We start from the raw sequence: 16,174 nt of genomic DNA on the forward strand, positions 1-16,174 counted from the left end.
TACATCCAACTAATTTAACAGTTTTTTTCTTCAGTCAGACAAATTTTAAGAATTCCCCATTATATTGTACGACATTTACGTAACAGTAATAATACAGCTGGTTGGAACAAAGATATGACCTACAGAATATCATAGAAACAAACAGTCTGTAACCACATTAACATCGCTAACTCAACTGTCAATACAGCTGTTAAGCAACTTCCGTAATTGGTAGACTTCAGAAATAAGTGCTCCAGCTACAGCTTAACACAAGCTATAGCTCCACAAACATCAAAAAAGTAAACTTATACAGTAGTGACAGCAACTAAGACAGCGATATCTTATCGACATAAAGACCACCTGTCGTATGTAGCAAAGCATAAGTCTATAATACGTTATCTACTTCAAAACCTGAAATATTGACTCAACTATGTATTTCCACAGATAATCTGACGATGGCAGTCACGACTAAACAAACCTGCTGTTTTAAAAAATTAGTCACATATCGTTCAAGGGTGGTCTGTTTAGTATTTTATGTCATTACAATATATAAATTGCAGTTTATGGGTAAAAAACATTAGTTGATCGCTTTACTTCACCGATTTTATGTAACCAAAGCAATTACTTTCTATGCACGTACAGTTTACATATACAGACATAAAAATCTATTATTATTATTTTCGATTATTCCCATTTAAAGAGAGCGTTTGAACTTGAATTCCTTTATGATGATTGTTTATGTTTTTTCTGAGCCCAAATTTTCTTCATGTGTTCACTGTGTTGTTTCTTTCGCTACGCTGTCCATTTGCATCCTGGTCTCTTCTGTGTTGTGGTGTCAAATTTATGTTTTTTGATGTTGTTCCTGAATTCAGTTCTATTTTCTGCATCGTTTACTGTTATGTGTGCTTGTCTGAGGTCCTCTTCAACTTCTTTTATCCATTTTGTTTTTCCCCTGCCAGAGTTGATGACTTTAAGAATTCGCTTTGAAATTCTGTTTTCATTCATCCTGTGGATATGTCCGTAGAACTGCATTCTTCTTTTCCTTATTGTATCCGTAATCTTGTCTGTGTATTTATATAATTCTGATGTTGGTCTCTTCTTCCAGATTCCTTGCTCTTGTATCGGGCCAAAAATTTTCCTGAGAATTTTCCTTTCTTGTTTCTCCATTTCTTTGCTTTTAGTTTGCCCACATATGTGTGTTGTTTCAGATGCATACAGTGCCTCCGGAAGTACGAGTGTTGTAGTGCCTCAATTTTGCGTTAATGCATATGGACTTTTTGTTATAATAGTTCCAAATAGGCAATTTGTCTTGTGGCACTCTTTCTATGTACTGGGTTTTCTCATACGAAATTTGCGGGCCAATTATATGCGCAATTTCGTGTAACTTCTCTATGGCGTTAATGTCTTCTTTTCTATTATTTGTGAGGATTACAAGGTCATCTGCAAAAGCTAAACACTTCACACTGAATCTATTATCTTTTCTAATGCCAATTTGGATTCCTTTGACTTCTTTTTCCCATGTCCTGATAATTTTTTCAAGAATGATATTAAAGAGTAATGGTGAAAGTCCGTCACCCTGTCGCACTCCAGTTTGGATTTCAAGTGGTTCAGAGATATCCCCCATGAATTTGTCGAATGATTGCTCTTGTCCTTCTGTCAATACTGAATTCTTCCAGCGTGTTGCAGAGCGCTACTCTGTCTATTGAGTCGTAGGCCTTTTTAAAATCTACAAAAGTGACCAGTGTGTTTCGGGTGTTTCTCATCTGGAGGATCATTTTCAGATTCCAGATCTGTTATATGCATGATCGTCCCTTGCGAAAACCAGCCTGGTATTCTCCTATTTGTGGGTCAGCTTGTTCTTCTAATCTATTCATGAGAACGTTTGATAGGATTTTGTATGTGACCAGCACGACTGAGATACCACTGTAATTATTTGGTTCAGTTTTGTCCCCTTTTTTGTAGAGTGGATGGATGAGTGCGCATTTCCATTCAGAAGGGATCTGTTCTGTTTCCCAAATGTTTAATATGATTTTGCGGATTTTTCCTGTTAATCTTTCATCATTTAGTTTCCATAGTTCTGCAATAATTCCACCTTTTCCTGGGGCTCTATTGTTTTTCAGTGTCTTGATAATTTCTACTATTTCGTTGATGGTTGGTGGTTTAGGGTCGGAATTTGGTGTAGACGTCTGGTAGTGAATATCCTCTGTAGGTCTTCCACAGTTGAGAAGTTTGTTGAAATAGTTTGCGAGGATTTGGCAGTTATTCCTCGTGTTAGTTGCTAGTGAACCATCCGGTTTCTTGAAGCAAAGATTGGGTCGCTGGTATCCTGCAATATGTTCTTTAAACGTCTTATAAAAATTACTGGTATTACTCTTCTTAAAGTCTTGTTCTATCTCATCTAGTCGCCATTTGTCGTAATTTCTTTTTTCCCTGCGAATAGTTTTCGATGTTTGTTTTCGGATTACTGGAAATTGTTGCCATTTTTCTGATGTTTTGTGACTATTGAAGTTTTTGCAGGCATGGGTCCTTTATTCTATTGCTTGGTTACATATTATATTTCACGACCTGTGTTTTCTACTTCTCGGGGGTTGACCCAATTTCATCGCGGATCTGAGGACGTCCACAAGTTCTTTTCAGTTTGTGACGTTTGTCTGACTAATTTCCTGTAAGATATTTTCCATGTTGAGTTTTATGTATTCGGGGTCTGGTCTCAGCACTTTGTTTAGTTTTGACTTTTTTCTATTGGGTTGTAATCTGGTCTTTATCTGTAGAAGATGGTGGTCTGATACAAAAAATCTTCTGCTGTGTTACTCTTGGAGATGCCACATTGTCTATCTGGAATTCACCCAACATTGTGTTGGGCGACTTCTAAGTATACAGTTTCATGTTGGGTTTTTTGATTTGTGTTGACATAATTACGAGGCCGAAATTTTCGCAAAAGCTTATCAATCTTTCCCCATTCTTGTTAGTGCTCTTGTGAGCTGTATGGATTACTGTGATTTTTTTGTATTTTTTCTCTTTGCCTAATTGTGCGTTAAAGTCGCCTAACAAGATTAATACATGGGGTTTGGCAATTTTGTTTGTCGTCTCTTCAAGGTCATTCCACAAGTCATCCACTTTCTGGGGGTTCTTCTTGTTACTGTGCGTGTGCGTTGATCAAGGTATATGCTTTGTTGGTCGATTTGACGAAGAGCGTTGATACACGTTCTGAAGCAGACTGGAAGTCAATGACAGAGTCGCTGATAGATTTGTGGACTACAAATGCTGTACCAAACTGTTTGAGTCCTTTCTCATTAGTTTTAACTCCTGGTTTTCCTTTGTAGATCCTGTAGTTGTCTGTGTCAAAATGGTTTTCGTCCGGAAAACGTATTTCTTGGATTGCAAGTATCTTGATCTGGAATTTTTGAAGCACGTCTGTAAGTTGTTTGATCTTGCCCAGTTGGAAGAGAGTATTAGTATTAAGTGCACCGAGGAAGTGTCTTTTTTTGTGTGTAATAATTTGGACGCTGTCTGGTTCTCAACCTTAGGCGTAACATGATGCTCCTGGTCCCCCGGAATCCGATGACCAGGTAAAGCCAGCCTTGCGACTGGTGCCCGGGGTAGTGGATTCATTGTTATCATCATTTTTGGTTTTCAAGTTAAAAACTAACTTGGTGGTGGTCCTTCCGTGGAAAAATCACGAGGACTACGACTTGATTGTCGAGATCAAGAAGGTTGCTGCAGCCACAGCATCTAGGCGAACAAACTCTGGCCCCTAACCGCTGGATACCAGGCAGACGTTAGTGGATTTCGGTTGATAGTTTTGCTCCACCCCGGTCTTATTATTATTATGTGCTCAGCAGTGTTCATCGAGATCAAAGGCAGGACTTCCGTGTTACTATTGGTAAGTGCGAAAGCTGTTTATAAATAATAGAAACATGTTTATGTAAGTTCAAAATATTGAAGCGATATTGGATGTTTTTGTTTTGGACTTTGTAAATTTTGCCTTTTCTTAGGAAATTGTTTCTTCTAACGTTTTTGATAAATCTGCATTTTTAAATTTTTACTACATCATTTCTCTGTTTCATGTCACAAATAAACAATTTACAAATAAAATCAGAATTAAACATTGATATTTCAATTTCGCTGTGAATATTGTTTAATTTTAATCAACAGACAGGATAACTGTGTAGAACAAAAATGATCCATAGGTTATGCTGCCATTTATATATCCTCTCTGTTTCTAGATGGTTCACCGCTTCCAGTTTCTAGGGGAACCTAGTAGCAGACTGATCTCACACGCAAAGTGATCGAAATGAGGTATTGCCTGACAAGTATGCAACACACTTAGCATACAGGTAATGCGGATACGATCCTAACTGACCAAAGCTACTAGGAAAACTACCGCATTCTACACTTAATTACTATAATCTACAGTAGCTTACAGTAATCTTACAACTTGATATGTGACTCACGTATAGATCAATACCTGTGGTCGCCCTGTGTAATCTTTGATATGCTATGATTCGTGCGTTTTGCATCGATTATCATACCCAGCGTAAAGTAAATTAGCTCGAGACGTGCTGCCATGTTCACTGTATATTTAGCAGACTGCGCAGATACTGTGTCTACACTATTGCCATGAGCTACATTTAGCCCAAAATTCTCGTGTCGTGAACGGCACATCTTCAAACAGGACAACCCGCACGGAGACTTTTGAAAACTCAATTTATATATTCTGAGAAATCTGAATTATAATTTTTGTTGATTTTCCTCAGAATAACACAATGAGCGTTCTGTGCAAGAATACCTAAACAACTAAATTAGGTCGTCTGCGTAGAGGGTGGTCAGAAACAAGACTGAAAAACATGTAAGAATGTCTCATTGTTTCTTGTGTTGAAAAATATTGTTAAGAAATAAATTCTGTACATTGTGGCATTTCTGACTTAATTAGCATTGAAGTCAGCCAATCAGGCCGTCGCGCGGCCCGCCAGAGACTGTGTCGCCAAACTTGTATTCCGTTTGATTTCCTAAAACTGAACAAGAGATCAATACAAAAATTGGACATGAAGTGGTAGTAAGGATCGAACCAGAGCCAAAAGCTGAGCAGTCTCGTGAGCTGTAATCTATGCAATGAGAACAACTGACATTAAGTGTACTTGGCGGGCCGCTTGAATCTGCGCACGCAAACGCCTGACACGCGAACGTCGGTGCAAATTAACTCGGAAACTCGGCAGCGCATCTAATTTATTTCTTAACAGTCATTTCTCAGCTCAACCTACCCTGCAGCACTCTTACAAGCTTTCCAGTTTCTGATTATCCTGCGCAGATGGAATATCGTCAAAGACGTAATAAATCACGACTACGACGAGAACACAGCAAGTGCTATATTAGTTTCAGTTTTGTTTTTCAGTTATATGCGCATGTCTGTAGAAGATTATTATACGAATGTTTTCCTATGTATATTGAAATAACGTTGTCTTTATTGGTCTACTAACTGTACGTCAGATGAATGAATCAAAAAAAGAATGAGAACATTATTTGCGATCGTTTTCGGCGAAATTTCTGTTGTGTATTTTGATACATAATCAGTTTCAAGCGCGAGTTTTCGGCAAAGTGATCCATTATGTATGGTTCGCCGTGAAATTGTTGCCAACGCGCAAAATCTTCAGAAATGTTACTGACATTTCTTTTCCGAGTCAGATTCGTATAAAGAAATGTCACTGTGGCAAACCTGCCTTTGCGTGATGTTCGTGGGGTTCGGAATATCTATGTTTCGAATGTTTTTGCGATCGGTGTTATTCAAGGGAACGGTCCAAATCTTCCTGAACATTACATACATGTGTAAAATATAAGAATTAATGCAAGACGTGGTATGAGAATGAAATATCAGAATATGATAATTTAAAAAGATTGTAACCCATCCACATGCCATGCAACATACCGTGTATCATACAACAAATGTATGTCACTTACTGTGAATTCCAGTTGTAATTTTACAATTAATATAATGCCCTTGTAGCCCATAATTTTGTAAGAAACATTCGTGTGGTAACCCTCTACGGAAATAAAAACATTAATCGGGTTTTGAACTAGGACCGTAACATTGAAGAGCCGTGACGTTAATCACCATTTCATCTGAACATATCGGGCAGTAAAAGGCACATAAAGTGCCTCGGCAATAACTCGTAAACATTGACCATCGGTTTTGTCAGGAACGGTCGAGTATCCACGGATAAGTTGAGACACGTTTTCTCTTATTTTAACTCCTCTTCCACCGAGCGAAGTTCCTGGGCAATCGAGTGATGGCTGTTGCCGTGTTCTCCTCGTCAGCATCGGTTAAGATATTTATTTCGCTCACCCATAACAGCTCGTGCGTATTTTGTTCTACGTCTATATGCTGGAAACCAGTGTGAAGTGCAGTGGTAGTGGGTACTACTCATTGGGCTGTAACTCCACAATTCATCATCATCATCATCATCACAACTTCCCGATATGAGGGTCGTGTCCACTCTGAATTTGTTTTTAGGACAAATACTATTCTCTCAGTATTGTCTTGCATTCTCTTCCGTCGTAGCCATCTTAGCGAACAGGTGGAATAGAAGGTGGTCTCTTTTGATGTTATTTTACACATGTTGTACAAATGGAGATGATGTCTTAATTATTGACGACGCCTTTGGCATAATTGTTTTATTATTCTCCATTGCATGATATAATTTTAGAAGTTTTACTTCTGATGAAGGTATATTTATATGTACCGAAACCTTGGTCAAGAATTTTAATAAAAAATTTTATCCTGCAACTGGTTTTGGCTGTAATCCTTTCATTGTGAATCATTTTAAATAAGCTGAATTGCAGGAATATGGATATTTACTTCTCTCATTTATACTGTTTAATTTACTCCTGGTCCTCATGTGATATTTTTTTATGTTTTTCGCTGATGGTCGTCTTAATACGATGACGCAATAGATCGGTCGCCATTGTTGTAGTCTTAAGTGCTAACAGTGCGTTCCAGAAAACGAACCTATCTCATTCGGATGCATGATAACGAAGTTCGATGCCGGTTTATGAGTGTCTTTTTAATGCGAAGTTAAGGCTCAAAACTGATGAATCACCTTTCCGCAATCACATATCTTCGTGTTAAAGTTAGGGCTATAACTTAGGCTTCACCGATTTTCGTCGTCCATCTCATAGATACAATCGCCCTTGCTCTCTTTTTCCTATTATATTCAATATAACCGTTTGAGGGTTTTTTCCGTTCAGTTCGCGAATGGAGCACAGGAAGAACAATCGCTTAAACGCCTTTTTTGTCTTCGCGGTCCACACGGGAAGGATACGTAAGGGGTTGTAGTATATTCCCAGATTCTTCATTTAGTACAGGTTCTAGTAGACTTGACTTGTACGTTTCACCATCTTATAGCGTTTTCCAGATGTTTTTCAGAATTTTAGTGACATTATGCTGTGGGCCATACAAAACAGACCCTATTCATGTTCCCTCAATGGTATTACTGCAAGAAGCACACTATGGCTAGAATCTTTTTTATAAACGTTTTTGGTTCTGTTAATCATTCGAGAAGAATGTGTGTAAGATTTGTTATGAGATTAAAAATGCTCGTTATGGTCTACATCAGTGATTCATTTAATTGGCACTCCAGCCGCAGTAACAGCAGTGGTACAACTCAGTAGGTGTTTTTTTTTTTTTTTTTTTTTTTTTTTTAAGCCGTTGATATTGTCCGTTGCGTTGGGTCTGGGCTGACGTCACAAGACATCCGTTCAAGTTGATCGTTGATTCCTTTACTCAGTTTTTTTTATCACAGAGGGCGAGCAGCCCTCTGACCAAACACGCTGAGCTAACGTCCCGGCACACAGTAGTGATGCTTCGGAGTTGAAGCATCTCAGTGTCAATAGAGAGGCCATCAGTCTTGTACGTTAGTGAATTTTAGTGAAAGAAAGTAAAATACACTGAACTCAAGAGCGGGGATGCTCGAGAATTACATTCACGTCGTGATGTGTCGTGATAGTTCGACTGCTTTTCGAGGCACACTGCCAAGTGTTACACAAGATCGAAACTCCACTGGCAAATTCGACCGTTTAATATGAAATTACGTTGATTTCCCTTGTAATCCAAGAATATCTGATGTTTTCAACAAGATAATTTCCATGTTAAAGGTCGAGAACGGTAGGGAAAATCGTAAAGGTGTGAGACGCAGAACTGAGAGTTCTTAGCTATCGATTTAGGACTATTAGATAGTGTTGCGCTCCTCGAGGCCTTGCAGGCCCACAGCTTACTCACGCATCTCTGGGTAGGGGTTGCTGATCCATTTGCTGCCGTTCTCCACGAACATCTGTCCTCTTGCAGACGCCACCAAGACTGCGATGGCGACCAACAGCGTGAGCACCTTCATGTCGGACTCAAGTACCGCGGCCAGCAACGCTCGCTTGCCTTTATAGCTTCGCAGTCAATCAGAGGCCTGGCCAGATAAGATTAGCGATGTCCTCGGACACTCGTGTAAGGCTTGTCGCCCTCCAAGGCTCACTGCGGCACGAGGCACATTTTTTGCGATATGCAACTAGAACATAGTAACTAAGTGAGAGGTGGACGACAATCATTGAAATATTTTATTGCCTTAAACGCTGCAGCGAGTTACATGTGTTTCAGGCAGTGAGAAACAATTTGAAAATTTAACATTTAGTCAGCTGTAGAAGAGTAGCCTTCTGGAATCGTCGTTGAATTAAAAATGGGATCATCTCCACTCTCACTTGAAACACTCGAGAGAAACTATAGGCTTCTGGAATCGTCGTTGAATTAAAAATGGGATCATCTCCACTCTCACTTGAAACACTCGAGAGAAACTATAGGAAACTTGGACCGGGATTACTGTTCATCCCAAGTACGGCTCTAGGGTCTTAACCACTGCGTCTAATCCTCGATGGACCAACAAAATTTATATTTCACTCTCTTTTTCTGCGCAAACCACTGAGCCATTTCATAGTGTTGTTCGTTTGTATACGATCACATACATAGCATATATCAAATCTCAAGTTCAAAATTAGGCACATGATGGATACTAAAACAAGAACTTTGAGATTACAAACTAATGGCCAGATTTCAATATTTCGTTTCTTTAGTGCCATAAACTATTTACGCATTGCACCAACAACTTAAGATGATCAAAAACTGATAAAGATAATGTTTCCCAGTCTCAAAACATACATTACAAAGGCATACAAAATTTTGTCGAACAGGCTAAAATATCAAAGTTGTCTGTTGCACACTGAAACAGCCATTTCATATAACAAAGTAGGAATAAAGTCCATCGAAGTGAGATCCAGAGACCACATTCACCACATGACAGGGTCACCCCTTATAATCCAGAGATGCATGTATCTGTTGTTCAGTTGCTCACGGACATAAGTATCGAAGTTTGCTGATACTTGGTAATTGAATATCTCACTTGGTTGGTACTACATTCTATAGCTCGCTCCGACAACCAGTAGAGAAGGTTGACACGCCATTATGAGTTTGGTGCTGGTACTGATAACGTTTCATTCACCACAGCTATTTTTGCATGATCAAGATAAACATTTTCTACAGAATTCAGTTGTAAGTCCTTTTGTTAAGCCTGGTAAGACGTACTTTCAAAGTACTTTACACGATACAGTAGTTTGAAGCATGCTCTTTCTTATATGATTGATAAAACGTGTCGTTGGCAGGTCACTTAAGGGCTAGGTAGTGCCTAAACAGTAATAGCGAGTTATAGGTTCCACTATTTCGGGCTTCCGAAATTTGGCGTCACTTTGTACAAGCAGATGCACTGAACTGTGTTCCAGATGCTACCTTTCCAGTATTTGAGGTGCCATTGACGGGTTGGGCATACCGCAGAGCAGCAGCAATGTAAGTGGCTGCAAATGATATCCAAAAATGTGAGATCTATCTTTGTGAGCCCCTGCTTTCTTCATCTATGAATTTTTCTCCTCAGCAATTTGCAGCAAATGCAGATAAGGACTCAGAAGCCAAAGCAGTGCCATTATCGACTGGAGCTAATGAAATGCAAGAAGCAGTTGTTTCTATTTTTGAAATCGACACATCTCCTGTAGTGCCATCATCAAGTACAACACCAAAAACGGGTAATGCAATAGTGTTGACGTTATCTTCGTTCTGAAAAGGCTCTGGAGCTGTCCCTGGCTAAAGGGAAAAAGAAAGAAAGTATCAAGACTATAAGGAATACATCACTATCAACAAAACCTACTCCAGGGGCTTCATTTGATGCATCTGAGAGACTTTCAACATCTGGGGCTACCAAAAGGAAGCTGTCGTAAGAAAGATCCAGAAAGCCACGAAACGGTAGGATCACGGCGAGAAAGACTCCGGTTCAAGCCTTCGTGGAACAGTGTTGAAAGACTCATCCCCTGAATATGCAGAGGATGAGGTGCGCATGTTTTGCGAACAGCTGTGGCCAACTGATACTTCAAAGAGCCCTACGTTCAGTGCAAAAGTTGCTCTCACTGAAGTTACGAGTTTTGTGCGGGTATCGACGATAACGCCTAGAAAGTTTTAAAATATGAGTTCTGTATCAAAAGGCACAAAGACTGAACATTTTTATTGTAATGGATGGAACATCTGCAGAGTAACCGACGGTTATGCAGCACTCTTTACTTTTGAAACAAACATTTAGTGCGAATAAAGGCTATTTTATTAATTAATTGAATTTTCATGTTGTTTACAAACCATAAATAGGAAAGCCGAAAATCCAAAATTAGGAACCACATCTTCCGGAGGCAAAAATTACACGTTTTAGTTGTTCTGCTATTACAGAATGAGCTTAAGTAGTTCAGTTACTTGCCCTTACAGGCTTCCAGATGAATCTCTGTTCTGGAGGAGACGACTACGACGCCTGTCGTTGGAACGAGTACATCTCGACTTTTCGTTCTGCAGTTAGAGCGAAAACGTCGAGATCACAAGTGCAGACAGGAGGAATTTCTCGGCATGCGGAGGCTAGCGCGACAGCCACATATTCCGGCGAATGTCGTCGTTATTGCGCTGCCTGCCAACATGCGAAGACAACGAAGTAGTTGGAACGGTGTACGGTATCTGTGTTTTCGGTGCTGTGCAATTTTTCAAGTCGCTTAGCTTCTGACTGTGACAAGCACGTGACACGCATATGCTTGATAGAGGGATATTTCAGCGCTTGGTGGTGATGCTAGGATATATTTTACTTCCGTAGCCAATTGTTCGTTACATGCAGCTACCACGTGACTGTACTCAGTTTCGTTTTGCGTGATGTAGGCCACGACAAACTGGCATTGAATTTGGGCAAACCGGAATACTGAATTATCCTAGAAGAAGGGCAGGGTTCTCACCGCAACTGGACTAAGCAGTGGTTTTACCGGTAGTAAGCTAGTGCTTGCTGGGTTGGGTATGTTTGTAATGATTGGCATTGATCAAAAAAAAAAAAAAAGCGGTTCTGTGCAGTGCACCAGATGCGTTTTAGCATTCCATCACTCGATTCAATTTTTCCGATTCAAACGCGATCGGTCCAGCCCTTCAATCGGGAAATCGGGGTCACCAAATGCTGCGCATAACGTAAGCATTTAATGACAAGGCAAGTTCCTAAGACTGCAAGGAGCATCTATATTGGTTTAGTTCAGAGGTAAGGCGAAGAATCATCGTGTTTACAATGTATCCACGATATGACCATCAGAGTCTACGTACAAGCGCAGAGTGGACAGGGGTGATTAATTAAAAACATAACATTCATCATGATCAAATATGACAACAAAATGAAGATTCTACATAATCTAAGTTCCCAGAAAATGTCCAGAGAGAAAACATAATAGAAACAAAATCATAGTAAGTTGCAAAAAATGTGGCACAGTTGTGCCGTCGAGTAGCACATTTTTGATGGTCAGCGTGTCTGACGCTCGGTGGTGACCCCTTCTAGACCGGAAAGCGGAACTTGAGACACTAGGATGCTGGGTGATCTATGGCAGCGAAGGATTAAGGCGATACGTCTAATCGCCTGTTCTACGCCTATATTTCTACTGTATGACGCGTCCTACATTTCTAGTTACGCAGGCTGTTGTGGATACTAATGGTGACAAATCAGTATTCTGTTAACATTTTGCTGCTAACGGTCGTGATTACCTCACACAGTTGTTTCTCTTAGAAACAGTTGTAATCCGTATGTGAGAGCGAGCTGTTTCTCCCTTCGCCATAACCTTTCTGATTATATGCATGTCACATACCACCTCTGGGAAGCCGAACGCGGAATGAGGTACTTGTATGTGATATAGGGAGGATGAATTAAATGTTCGCATTACAGTGACAAACATTCAAATATAAATGTGGTGTCACCGCCAGACACCACACTTGCTAGGTGGTAGCCTTTAAATCGGCCGCGGTCCGTTAGTATACGTCGGACCCGCGTGTCGCCACTATCAGTGATTGCAGACCGAGCGCCGCCACACGGCAGGTTTAGAGAGACTTCCCAGCACTCGCCCAGTTGTACAACCGACTTCGCTAGCGATGGTTCACTGACAAAATACGCTCTCATTTGCCGAGACGATAGTTAGCATAGCCTTCAGCTACGTCATATGCTACGACCTAGCAAGGCGCCATTATCAGTTGCTATTGATCTTGTGATTAATGTATCGTCAAGAGCGACGTTCACCATTAATGGATTAAAGTTAAGTATTCCACCAGCTACGTCCGTTTTACTAAAGTCTAATTTCCCTGTCCTGTTCCAGACCTCACGCCAGCCTGTGTGAGCTAAAACGCGTGCCTTTCGGCTTCCTCTAGTATTCCTGGGTTGACTCTCCTGCCAATCCACAACAATAAATGTGTGTAGAAACTGATATTTAAATTTTCTGAAGTGTTATCCTGTTCAAGACAATAAAAGAGCGTAGGCTGCTTTACTTATGTTGTTAGTGCACTATGTTTGAGCTAATTTTGTGGCCAGGGGTACCTGAGACTCGTGTAAAGTTCTAGTGCTGTATGACTGACTAAATTAAATCGCGTGACCTCTGTCCTATGTGATATTGGTTTCCAGGAACTAATGATAATTGTTGTCAGATTGTCTGATGAAATGTCTGATATAATGAAATGTTTGTGGATTTCCAGTGAATATTGTCAGCCACCGTTTGCTGCTATATTGGCGGTCGTCAACGTAGCGGGTGTGAAGGCATTAGGGCGCCGGCTTGTTAACGAAGCTACGCTCAAAATAAATTTACTAATCCTTGTCAAGCGTTGGTAATTTACTATAACCGTAAGGGTTGTTAATGCTACCTCATTGTCACAGTACGTGAGATGCTTTCATTGTGTGGTGTGCGAGGTGTGTGCATCACGGTTAGTAGAAAATTGTGCCTGCTATACTGAGTTGTGTAAATAATTATTATGGTTTTATGGTTTTTGTAGTAAAGCAGTTTCAAGTAAATTTTTAGTGTATAAATGATCTTTATGCTTTACGGATTTTTGGTTTGGTAATTTCAAGTCAATTAAAATTTTAGAAGGAAGTAGTTCTATTTAGTTGCGAGTTTCCGTGAATCATCTAACTCAAAGTTATTTACTGAACATCCACTGGGACATATAATCCACAGAACGTGTACACAAAAAACAAGACCGTGTTTAATGATTTAATGGTTTATAACACTAGTGAAAGTTTAGTTCCAGTGATTTGAAAGTGTCAGTCCACCTACGTAGCACCTAGTCCCTATAACCTCCTGGTACACAGTCTAAAGAAGAAGTGGAATTCATTTCCCAGAATGGAATCACCAAACCACACTTGATCTAACAAACATATTTCAGACAAAAGTGAAAAAATGTACGAACTTTGGAAAATAGAAGGTCCAATCAACAGAAAACGAGACAGACGGAGAAAAACTAAGTAAACTGTGTATTATACCGAAAGTTGTCACCACAACCGTTACTACATTTATCCCACTGTGAGAAAAGACGGTCCGTGCCTTCATGGAAAAATGTTTGCGTTGCCTACGGAGCCGTGATTGTACCCAGACACGCACCTCTTCGTTCAAAGCAAATCGCCGTTCACGGGTGCCCTTCTTCAGGGCTCCAAGAACATGAAAATCGTAGGGGAAGAGACCGAGACTGTGTGGATGATGTGTCACGGCTTCCTGATTAAAATTCTGCAACATATTCTAGATAACTTTCGCAACGTGTCGGTGTGCTTTATCATGCAACAGAATTATGCCGTCCGTCGACATTCTTGGCGTTTGGAGTTGACGGTGCGCTGCAATTTTTTCGGAGTGTCCACGTACTGCTGTGCTTTAACCAAGGCGCCGTGTTCCAGAAACAATGAGCAGTAGGTTCTTGCAGTCTAAAAAAAGGTCATCGTGACTCTCCCGCAGCTGGTGTGCCCATTGTTTCGACTACGGTGCAGGAGTTTCGCTGGGTGGCCCTTACAAATCCTCCACACAGTCCCGATCACTCCCCATGCGATTTCCAAGTTTTTGGAGCCCCGAAGGAACACTGACCGCCTTGTCTCGCAGTATATACAGTTATGGCAATTTATTCTGAAACAGTAAACGGTTTACTACTTTTTTCCCACCTGTGTCGTTTCCAGTTGACTGCCCCTTATGCATTGTTTAGCAGAGAAGTAACTCCAGCGTCACGTGATCTATAAAGTCGTAGCTATTCAACTTGTGTCCAGTCGGGATGGCGATATCGCTGTGACGAAGATCATTGTGCCATCTCGGTTTCCTTGGGAACTGTTCAGTTACAAATGTGCCTCGCAATTCTGCAACATATTCTAGGTAACTTTCGCAACGTGTTACTGCACCTCCTGCAGCGTAAGAACCGTACGGATATCTCATTACACCATTGGTATCCAAGGTCACCTGATCTCAAAATGTGTATTGGTGTGTGTGTGTGTGTGTGTGTGTGTGTGTGTGTGTGTGTGTTATGGGGGGGGGGGGGAAGAGAGGCAGGGTACGACCACTTTGGGTTTCGGACGAATTTGATAAATGTCTGGGTACTTGTTGTGCATCTGGTAGAGGTAACATTGAAAGTTTGTGAAATATAAAGGAAACTTCTGATCCTAAAAATAACTGTGGAAAGTAAGCAAAACGTTATGTGCGTGATTGTAATAGAAAGATCGATGCAACGTCGGATGGTTCATTCGAATATAAGAATCTTAACCATGTACATAAATTAAAATCCATCTCTATTTTCATTCGTGCAGAAGATACAGACTTGTGAAACGTGATGAAGATGAAGAGTATATAGCTCAATTAGACGCAGACATAACGAACTAAAACAGAAAATTCAAATCAGGAAAGATCAAGCGGGACACTTGACCATCCTTGATATAATTTTCACAAAACGAAACAACGAATACTCATTCACTAGCTATAGAAAAACCTCCATCGATACAATATTACATGAAAGATCAAGTCATCAGGTGGCGCGAATGGAAGTTGCACTCTTATGCAGTAGCAAGCTGCTCTCGGATACATGCTCCACACATTAAGTGCAGTACTACTGAACAAGTGCTTTGCAATACGGAACTAGCTGCAATAACCTAGATGGCAAGCAAGAACTGCTCTCACTAAACGTTTGTTACAAAATAGAACAACAAAATTCAAAAGGAAGTAATACTCAACAAGTTAAACAAATAGACGTCATAGGTAATGCCAAACACACACGTACACAAAAAAGATTGCAGAACCTAGGAAGGAACAAATATTAACATGGAGTAACCAATACGGCATTCCTGATAAAAGTCTATAATCCTACCACGCAGAAATACCAACACTCTCACTAAATAATGTTCAAAGACTGCCTACCAAAACGATAACTCCATATGGAAACATATACGAAATACGTACTGTTATAATCGCTAGCTACGATAGAAAAGTCAAGAATATGAAGTAAGGTAGACCGTGATTGGACAGGAAACCAGCAGTTAACAACAAAAGGCACGAGCATGAAAAATAATAATTAGCTAAGAGAACAAACTGCAGCATAGAGAAGAAACTTGTCTTGCGTTATTATGTCGTCCGTCCGTAATAGCTGCTGATAGCTTCACTATTTCTAACTCCTTAACTGTTACATTTGCTGTTTGCCTCATTAGCTTCATGTTCTGTGTCTAAGTTATCATTCAATAGCGATAACCATTTTCTACATGTGTTCGGTAAAGAACATCTAATTTTTTGTCCCAGAAATAATAAACTACAGAATGAAGTAATGGACGACAATTAT

At 40.2% G+C, this 16,174-nt stretch overlaps 1 long non-coding RNA gene across 1 annotated transcript in view; it reads right to left on the reverse strand.

The window, feature by feature from the left end:
* Positions 1–8,368, reverse strand: part of LOC124802808 — a 32,273-nt gene extending 23,905 nt beyond the window's left edge. The window contains exon 1 of the long non-coding RNA XR_007017156.1: positions 8,252–8,368. This is a non-coding gene — a long non-coding RNA (uncharacterized LOC124802808). The remainder of the gene's footprint in view (positions 1–8,251) is intronic.
* Positions 8,369–16,174: the final 7,806 nt, after the last annotated feature.

The sequence above is a fragment of the Schistocerca piceifrons genome, chromosome 6 (genome assembly GCF_021461385.2).
Source record: "Schistocerca piceifrons isolate TAMUIC-IGC-003096 chromosome 6, iqSchPice1.1, whole genome shotgun sequence".
NCBI classification, from domain to species: domain Eukaryota; kingdom Metazoa; phylum Arthropoda; class Insecta; order Orthoptera; family Acrididae; genus Schistocerca; species Schistocerca piceifrons.